Consider the following 11367-nt stretch of genomic DNA (forward strand, 5'->3'; position numbering starts at 1 on the left):
ACTTACGTCAAAAAAGCCCCAAAATAAATTAACTTTTAAAATCAATTTCCCCTTTTCCCCACAAAAGGCTCAGGCCACATCCATCATTCACACACACACACGCCATGCATACACACGTTATACTTTCATAATTCTCGTCGAATTCTAATCATCATAACATATAAATTCATTCCATAGCTTAAAACACAAGAATCTTACCTTTTTCTTGAATTTTCAACTTTCCACGCCAACGGAGTTCTTTCTCCAAACCAATTATACTATGTCGTAGAGCACCTCAAGCTTGTTAAGAATTCGCGAAGAACAAGATTTTTGAGTCAAGATTGAAGCTCCAAGAATTTTTTCTTTTCTTTTCTCTTCTTTCTCCTCTTAGCCGTAGCCTTCTTCTTTTTTTTTTCTCAATTTTTCTTGAAGTTTCTAATGATAATCATGAATATATCCTATGATTAATTCATCACATGGTTGGCACATGACATGGTCTTGGGCCTTATATGTTGGCCGGCCACCCTTGATGTTTTGGGCCTCAATTTTTCTTTTTTTGAGCCCAATTGGCTAGGAATCGTATTTTGCAAATTCCGAAACAAATTTCCGAGATTTTTTTTTGCCCTTGGCCTCTCCAATGTTCTCGTGTCAATATTTTCCATAAGTAACGACATACACACCACATAAAATCAAAGCATAGCCTTATTCTTACAAATCACAATTATGCCCAAATTTTTCGAATGCACAAAAACACGGGATGTAACATAAACCTCACTTGAACAAACCTAGATTTTTCCTTGGCTTGGATTTCTTGCTTTTTGATGAACTTTAATGGTTTCTCTTACTTTGATTCACTTGTATTGATGATAAGAACCTTAGATTTCCTTTGAATCCTTGTTCATGAAATATTTATGAAGCCCTAGAAGCCTTAGAGGAGAAGTAGAGATGTTGGAAATGAAAATATGAAGTTGGGAACACATTTAAACACTTAAAACATTTCGGCCCGTTGGGTGTTCACGAAATTGTTCTGACGGTCCGTGTAACCCAATGCGTTCGTGGAGCTGGTCGTGGTTCATGACCAGCCAGAGCTGCTCTCTGCTGGCAGTTCACGGACCCATCCACGGTCGTGGAATGCAACTTTTAGCCGTGGATACGTGGGAACTCACTATTCCACCAAGTTTGATCCGTCGTCTCGTTTGATCTCCGATCCTTATGAAACTTCTTCTTGGCACTTGTTTATCACTTCATGAGCAATCTAGGGGCATTATAACTCTTCCCAACACATCATTAAGTTGTCATCAACTCATTACTCATAAATCCCTTTCGAAACTTATCGCTTACATAGCCTTCTCTTGGCAACTTTCCTATCTAACATCGAATGTCTTTCGAATCTCATTTAGAATCATCAATTGCTATGTCTTACTTATTGAAACATCGTATACCCCATATCTCTCATTAGCCTATTCACTGTACATCAACGGAAAATTTTCCGAGGTGTAACAAGACTCATATGCAGTTTAACTTTAAAGTCTATTAAGAGTGATATGCAAACAGTTTTAGGTCATTTAAAGAAATAGCAGGTATCATTATCAACTAAGCAAGTGATTCCCAATCTAAGACAAGGTGCAAAGATCAATTAGGTTATTTTTTTTTTACGGTGATTTAGCTTAAAACAAGAACCAAGCATGATGTTCCAAAGCATTAGATCAAATAGAGGCTGTCACAGGGTAGGGGTAACAGATTTGGACATGGTTTAACTTAATAGGATCAACAACATGGCTCAGATAATATTTCACATACTTAATCTTTGTACAGTGTTACCTACCAAACATGAGATATTAGGCTAACAGAACCAAACAAACTTGGGCAAATGATAGGCAGGAATCGAGTTAACACTTAATCATACAACATGTTTGAACCAACAACATTTGACAAGAATTAACTAACTCTTAACAGGACAACAATACACACATGATCAACTAACATAGTACCTATTTGTCATGAGTAAACAAACACTCAAATAAATCTAAGGGCATACTTGACCACATAGGTCGGATTAACAAAGTTTATGCTTAACTAAGTCAAGATAAGTTATAATAGCACATAACATGATTAACTAATCCAAGTTTGATTAAAGCAATGCATAAACATTAAGTTGCTATATCAGAACTAACACATAAGAACATACTTTTAATGTAAGCAGGCTAAATCATGCTAGTACATGAGGCATGTTTGATTAGGGATAATCATACCATTAAAACCAAGATTAACATACATTGCATACTTTAACTATATTGAACTAAACCAGACTAATCTAAACATTATCAAGTAGGTTTAGCTATTAAAAATAGGAGTATTAGTTATCTAATTAGCATGCTTAATAACAAGCTAAATTAGCTCGCATAATCCTATTTCAATTAAAACCAAACTTAGCAAAAAATGTAACTCACATACCTAAACAAACTCGACTAATCTAACACATATAGACACATTAAACCACACAATTTAAACAAAAAACATACAAATCAAAGCAGTAAAATAAACTAACACAGAACAACTAAGGAATAAGAAATACGAGAAAAATTAAAAAGAGAAGGGGGAATTACCTCCTTTTGTGTAAACCTTTGAACGAGATTCGAACTTGGGACCTTGGTTGTTCCCCAAATGCTCGGAGAATCACACGAAAGCACACAAAAATAGCAAAACAAAGCTTTTAAAACTTTGAACTAAGTTGAAAGTTAAAGGTCTCAGGCAAATAAGCTAGAAACCCTAGGTATTCAACTCTTTTGTATGCAAGTGAGATATTCAGATGCTGGTCCTTAAACAGAGTGATTTGGGGGTTCTATTTATAGAACCCCAAAACCTCAATTTCTCAGAATTGTTTGCCCTCAAAACCCATTTAACAGTTAAGATTCCAAGAATAAGCAGATAAGTGGTCAGATTTGACTAAAAATTAATCAATCCTTTTGGTTCCTCATGAACCAATGATAATTGAAATTTCAAATTCGAGTAACAACAAAAACCATTAAGAGAATTCGAGTCCTTTATTTTGTTGATTTGCGAGAAAAAATAAATAAAGAAAAACGAAGCAATACCTTGTTTGGTTGAAACTTAGTGGAGAAAGGGGTTAGCATTTAGTTCTTACCCTCATCGACCATGCTAAAGAAAAAGGTGACGTACGCACGAAATGTTTCCATTTTCGTGCAACGTCAACGCAGAAAGAGGAAAGAGGGTGAGGCGACAGGGGTTTCTCTCAGAGAAACCGCCCTCTTTCGTCATAAGGGTCGTTTGGCCTTGTGATAAATTAATGAAAAGGGTAAGGGGACATTACCCCTTTAGCGACGGACTTGGGCAGGGTCAGTTCCTTAGTGGACTGGGCCCGACTGATAGTCAAAGAAAAAAAAAGGGGGGTGGCATATATACACTCACATATACATGATATACATGTATGCACATGTATATTCATGTATGTGAGTGCTTATGTGCAAAGACTTGACATAGTTTTAATAAAATGGCCAAAATTAAGCGAGTCAATTAATTTAAACCCCCTTAATTATGATCAAACACAATTAATTAATCATCTACACAAACTAACAAACATGGCTAATTGTGCAAATGGACTTAAGTTGAGAATATAGCCTTGACTTTAAACCATGAAACTGGTCATTTCAATTAAGGTCATATTTTGACCAATCAAATAATTAAAAGACTAATTTTGCAACAATGACCCTAATTAGCTTAAGCCATGAATTTGACTATCTCAATTAAGGCCAGATTTAAACTTAGCCAAGAAATTAAAGGCTAATTTTGCGATGATGACCTCAATTGATTTAAATCATGAATTTGGCTATTTCAATTAAGGCCAGACTATCCATTGATTATTTCAACCATAGCCATATTAGCCATGCAGCAAACAAATTATGGATTTTAACCAAAACTAAACAATTAATTAATTATGATTAATACTAATTTAAGCATTGAGGGATAAAAATGATTAATTCATTTTATTAGCCAAATTCCTTGAATTAAACAGAGTAAGATACTTGCTTAATGACAATTTAATAATTTAAACAATTAAATAATTGTTGTAAATTGCTTTTTCTCTTGGTTAATCTCAGCAAATTCATCATAATTGTGCAATAATATGTAAAAGTATGTAAACTAATTTCGAAATGATTTATAATATTATAGAAATTATTTTACCAAATGAGAATGGTAAAATATTATCTGAATAATTTTTTATAAAATCATTTTGACTTCTAAAAAAAATCATATTTCACTATGTTTAATATTCAAGGACTTTGGGTAATTAAAATAAATTATGGGAGGTCAAAAATTAGGTGTCAACAATAGACCTTCGGTCATGGTGTCGAGTTGGATTCCGACTAGGTTGGTATTGTCAGCTGTTATGTGGGCTAGTAGTGATATTCGTGATTTTCATGTATTTAACGTGGGCTTGTCGCCATACTTGTGCTTTCCATGTATGTGATGTGACTCTCTCTGTTTCTGTGTATCTCACTTATATTATGAAATGTGAAAGGATTGATACTGATAAATCGGATTATGATTTGCATTCATGGCAATTATTATGTCTTCTATGATTGTGATATTGGTGAGGTTGAGTTTTGTGTGGCATACATTATATATATTTCATGTTTTATTGAATTGACAAGATTGCTCTCAAAATGATGATAAGTGATAGAGTAGAGCCTCCGAGGTCTCTGTAGGAGAGCGTAAAGAGAGAGAGTGCCCGTGATCTGAGGTTACATACCAAAGCGAAAGAGAGTGCTCGTGATCCGAGGTACATACTCGAGCCAGCATGGTACATGGACTTCGCAGGTCCCCCATGGGTCATGACTATTGTGACATTGTCCTTAGCATGTGTGAACGGTACAGAGAGGAGGCCTGGGGGGCATTGCATTGTTTAGCATATTATTACATTCATTCGACATCATCTCATGACACATTACTTATTGATTCATTGTTGTTGATATACCGAGTTGTTGTTTGTTGTGAGGGCTTAATTGATGACTTGACGAAATTGTGGATTAGAGGCTCCTTTAGTCTTATGACTTTAGTTGTTGAGATCCATTTTGACTATCATTATGGTGAGACTTTCGATTGTCATCGTTGTGTGTTTGTGTTGTTGCTTATATACTCTATCTGTTAATTTCTGTCTATGTATATGCATGAACTAATTGTTATAGGCCTATGATACTTACGAGTACATGTGTTTGTACTTTTACTACTCTTACTTCACTTTTCTTTGAGTGCAGAGTACGTCGCAAACTCCAGTTGCTGTTCTCGCAAGTGATCTCGAGACTTGTTGCTAGAGTTTCCAGTGTAAGCATTTTCCACATCCGTAGCCGGAGGCTATACACTTTCTTTTCCGAGATAGTATTTATTGGCCTTGATTTGTATTTCCTTTTACAGACTATATAGTTGCTTAGTGGTGGCTTTTGTACTAGGTTCATACCGATTTTGGGGTGTTTATGTATTAATACTTCCACACGGTTTATTCACACACACGCACACACACACACACACACACACACACACACATATATATTGAGACTGTTAGCATATTTTTTTTTCTGCTTGATGAATGTAAATTAAAATGAATTAGTTTAAGGGAAGGGTTCGCCCACTAAGGGGGTTAGTGTGGGTGCCCTTACGAACCATAAGTTGGGACGTGACAATTAGTACATTAATTTGATGTAAAAATCAAATATGAGCCAAAATTGTATGACTAAAGGGATGGAAATAGAAAAAGGATGGGTAGGAATAGACAATAAGAATTGAATCTATTAATATCACATGAAATGTTTTAGATCACAAAATTTAAAGGGTATTTTGGTTCATCATACACATCTTTAGTTTTGTCACGATCCAACTAGAGGGCCACGGGCACCCAGAGCTAACCTACCGAGCACCTCTTAACATATATCACATAATCATTTCTAGGTGGACCACAAGGATAGCTCACGGGTATCATAATCAGAAGGGCATATGTCACAAGATAACAACACATTTCTATATAATCATCAAAAACTATGTCCATCATCACAAGCCGACAAGGCTACCAAAATATTATACAATAATATGAACTGATAAGGTTATGGGACATCTAGCTATACACATCTGTCTACGATCCTCTATATAGAATAGAGGAATCCATAAAGACGGGGCAGGACTTTGCCATGCCCAAGTATATACACAAAAGAGTAATACCAATAAAATGTAGATCCAAAGCAAATGGAGGGCTCGTAAAACTCCGCTGATGAAGCTCCTAAGGATCTGATCCGTCTCCCTGCTTTCCTGTGGGCATGAATGCATCGTCCACAAGAAAGCACATCAGTACGAACAATGTACTGAGTATGTAAGGCATAAGAGTAATAAGAGAGAGAATATAAGGGAACTTTAATGCAGATGAATGTAACCTGTATGTTTGAACTGCTCCTAAGGACTGATAATATGCATAAATCATGTACATGCATCCATGAGGTCATACATATTCGTATATATGTATACAACGTCTGTCAAGCCTCTGTGGGCGTTCCATTATGTCATACTAGATGGCATCATCATCACCGTCAACATCATCGTTGTCCTCATATCATCATATGACCAACTGATCAGGTGGCAATGCGTATATAACGTCGTCACCCTTTCTCATACCCCACACATATATTTATTCATATACATAATACATAATATATGCGTATATAAAGTCTTCTGGTCATGGCTCAATGTGCATATGTATACATTAATGTAATGCAATGCATAAGTAAGCTGAATAAATAGGACGTTAGGAGTAACATAAAGTCGTACTACCTTCGATAACCATCTTTGAGCTAGCATCATCAGTATACGTGATATCAAGACCCATGAATAGAAGGAATAATCCTAAAAGAGGTACACGAACATCAAAGACTAAAGTACTCCTAGTGCTTCTAAGAGTAGAGTATTATGGAAACTCGTTCAGTCGTTCGTTCGTATTACAAGGGGCATGCCAAAATGAAAGAAAGGACAGCCTTAACATACCTTTTTGGTCTCCTTAACTACTTAACACTTATCCTCCCAAGCTCATAAATCTACATCCAAGAGAATTCATAATATTGTTAGACTTATCATCATATGCTTGCCTTAAGCCTTCAAATTAAATCCTTTTAGAATCTGCCAAAATTCGGACAACATCTCCTTTGTTTATATCCCTAGCCCAAAATCACAATATCATCAACCAACAACACTAACATCAACAACATCATCGTCAATACCAATATACTCCATAAAACATCTCACACGATGTTTACCCGATTTCTCAATCAACTAATTCATTATACGACTATGTAATAGCTCTATCTTCATAAGTAAACCTAAATCAATATCAATAAGGAGATATTCATACCTTGTTCTCACTAGAACCGCAATATCTTCAATATTCACCTTGAATCCAAGCAAAGATTCTACCGCAATACAATACTATAATCACAACTATACGCTATCTGAACCTAAATCCCGAGATTTCACTTGATTTGAGCTAAAATTTTATGGGTGGAAGTTGGGAGAATGTTCCAGAGGGTTAGGGATATGTTTAGGGGGTGGATGAGTGAAAATGAGGGGTAAATCCCCTTTTATCTTATTTTAGAGTTGGTTTGCACCGACTCAATATTTGCTCTGCTCGTTCGCACAGCCTTGGGGCGCGTTCGCATAGAGTTTCTCAGTGCTCCTCTGTGTGTTCGTGCCACTCCCAGGTGTGTTCCCTTGGGGTTAGTCCCTGCTCTGGCAGTCCGTCTTGAAATGCTCATACCATTTGATTCCAATGTCGGATCGACGCGCGGTTTGTTGAGTTGGAAACTAGACTTCCTGAACTTCAATTTAGGCTTTTGTTTCACTTCAAAACTCCTGATATACTAGCAGATATTCCTTTCTCAAGTGAGACCCAAATTGTCATATGAAACCTTACCCATCCTTTCTCCAAAGTTCCAACGAACTTAATTTCCTTAATTCACCTGTTCTCTAATCCTTCCATGACCTATTACATGATGTTAAGCCCTCATAACCATAAGATAGGTGCATATAACCTCATAAATCCTAGAAAATAACTCCAGTGTCTACAATTGAATAACTAACACCTAACGAATCTCAACGTACACAACTATGAGGTGTAACAAGTTTAACACCAAAAGATTTAAAAGTGTTGCTTACTTGTTTAAATTTCGTTCGCAGACAAACTCGGTGTTAGGTGAACATAATAACAGAAATATTATGTGAATCTTACATTATTTCTAGAAATGCTTGCTAATATACAATTTTCATTTAAACTCACGAAAAACTTGTTATTTAATAAAGTAATTTATATTGGTACAATAGTTCTTTTAATAACTACTCCATATATTATGAAATTTCAACTATTTGTTTACTAGCATAAAACCATTAATTACGCTAACGCTAAAAATAATCCAGTAATTTGGAAAAACGAAATTAGTATTCTCTATGATTATATACTGATAGTAACGTAACCTTGAATTTAAAGTTCACTCCATTGACTTAAGATAATTGATGTAAATGGGAAAATTTAAAATCATATCTAACTTAGATAACCCATTTATGATTTCTTCTTTGTTGAGCAGTCACAGAATCTCTACTAGTTTCAAATTTATCTAATATCCTTAAACTACTTGACTATATTATTTGATAACTCCATTAAAGTAAATATAAAAATGAAAGAGGGTTGCTTTCTGTGAGAACTTTATAATGAGTTGACGTTATATACACAATCTATATAAAATATTATTTATATTATTGAGTTACCTAAGGGATATTTATAGGTACACTTACTTCAAATATGATATTTGTGTTGGTTTAAAAGCATGTAAGTTTTGATGATTAACAAAGTAAACAAACGAGGCAAATGAACCAACTATGAAGACATGTTCTATCTCTGATACAAGTGGTGAGCTAAGTGAGAAAAATTCAGAGACTACTGCCAGACAATGGGAAATGAAACAGGTGTATGGACATGTTCCATCCTCGATAGAGTAAAAATTCAGAGAAGAAAGAACCAGGTGCTTTCAAGAAACATGTTCTAGATCACAGTCTTACTTCAAGTAGATTTGTGTTTTTATGGTAAAGACTTGGTGGACAAGTTTGCAGGATTTCTTGCCATATTTATCAATATACTTCAGACTTCTACAAGGACACTGAAGTCAAGTTGAAGGCAAGGATCCCAATCGAACTCAAACCCTACCTCTCATAATGGGCTTACTATGTAGGGTTGAGTTCAGCCGACTTGGTGCGAAACCTAAAGCCATATATATATATATATATCCAAGTCATACCATGAAGATGTTTTGCGCACTCAAAAAGTGAAAAATTCAAAACTTGAACAAAACTATTAAAGAAAGAGATTAAGAGTTCTGAGGGTTGAAGTGCGCCCTAATACAAGAAGAATATTGAAGAACCTGTTTAATAGAGTTTATGTTTATAGTTCTTGAGTCTAAATTCATGTATTGGGATTGTTTATCGAGTTGTACCTTTATCAGCTTTCATAGAAGCAATAATTGTAGGTATAAACGTTAGTCAAATTCAAATTCAATTTGGATAACTTGGAGTGGGCTCGACAGTCCAGGGAGATTATTGAGATTAGAATTAGAGTTTAGTTTCTATGTTACAGAATTTGTAACTTGAATTTGCACAGGCTCACAATTGTAGTGAAGTTTGGGAAAAATCCGACAGGGGTGTAGGTCGTGGTTTTTCTCCCTCGTGAGCTGGGTGGTTTCCATGTAAAATTGTTGTATCTTTACTATACCGTTCTTTGTTATTCTGTAAATGCTAATTTAGAGGTAGGGTAACATGTTCTATCCATAGGAAAAATAGGTTAGGATGTAGGTTAGATAACGGGTAGTGCAGCACAACAAGTGGTATTGGAGCAGGCTCTCCTTAAAAGGCTAACACGTTAAGAGAAGATCATGATGAATGTTGCACCACCAATCGGACACGGCCAGGGTCAATCAACTCATAGACCACTAGTGTTCAATGGAAAGTACTATGCATGGTGGAAGGGTTGCATGGAGGACTACTTGCAAGCTGAAGACTATGAGCTATGGGTTAGGATTACTGATGGTCCCAAGTATCCCACCAAGAAAGGCCCTCATGATGTAGAATCAGGAAAGAAAAAAAGTGAACATAAAGAAAGTGATTACAAGATCCTTGAGAAAAATGATAAGGCTAAAAACGCCTTAATCTGTGGACTTGGACCAGATGAGTACAACAAAATTTCTGGGCTTACAACTGCGAGATGTTTAGGAGAAATTGTCTTTGAGATGTTCACTCGACACACATCCGGGGTGAATGAATTAACTTCTATTGGTAAGATCATTTCCACTAAATATTCTATTGACAAAATTTTGAGAACTACGCCAAAGTCATTCAAAATGAAAGTCATTGCGATAAGAGAAGCAAAAGACTCAGGGGCCATGCCTTTTAATAAAGGGTAGGAAACTTGAAGACAAATGAAATGGATATGAAAAATTCCAGGATTGAGGAAATAAGTGTTGAAAGGACGATGATTCTCAAAGCTACTGAAAGTGATGAATCAGAAGTTGATGAAGAGGACATGGCATTGACTGAAATTTCTCAAAAATAAAAAATAAACAGGCACAGTAGTAGCGATCTTAGTAGCTTAATTGGTCTGAACTTTCACCTTGTTGGTGAGGGTTCAAATCTTCACATTTTAATCCCCTTCCCTTACCCTGTATGTAATAAAAAAAATTTCAAAAATAAAACAGGCAGAGGAAACACTTATATAAAGGGAAGAAGTGCGAAATATCAAAATGCTAGCTTCTTCAAATGTGGAAAGACTGATCACCTAATCAAAGATTGTCCCTCGTGGGAGATAAAGTGAAGCAGGGGAAGTTGAAAAGGAAAAACATATGAAAACGGATGATCAAAGTAACCCTAGCTATGAAGTCTACTTGGGGCTCCAGTGATGACTCTAAGGATGAAGCTAATCACTCTACCTTCATGGCAGTTGGAGACTCAGATTCAGACATTGAAGGAGACACCAAGGTAAACAACTTAAACCTAAAAGTTAAACTTGAAACGCTGTCTAAAAGGAACCTAACCTCATTACTAATCACCTTTATAAATGAATATCATGACATAAGTTCAAAAAGAGATCAGTTGTTCAATGCGTTTACTAGTTTGAAATATGAGTTTATTGACATAGAAGCAATTAAAAACAAAGTTGAAGAGGAAAACTCTCACTGAAGGAACAGGTTAAACAATTTGATTCATCTAATGTGGAATTGAAATCGGAATTAGCTGTGGCTGAAAAGGGGAAGGACCTTAGTAACACTCAACATCTTAAGACTGATAGTGATAAAA

Source organism: Lycium ferocissimum, chromosome 9 (genome assembly GCF_029784015.1).
Source record: "Lycium ferocissimum isolate CSIRO_LF1 chromosome 9, AGI_CSIRO_Lferr_CH_V1, whole genome shotgun sequence".
NCBI lineage: Eukaryota > Viridiplantae > Streptophyta > Magnoliopsida > Solanales > Solanaceae > Lycium > Lycium ferocissimum.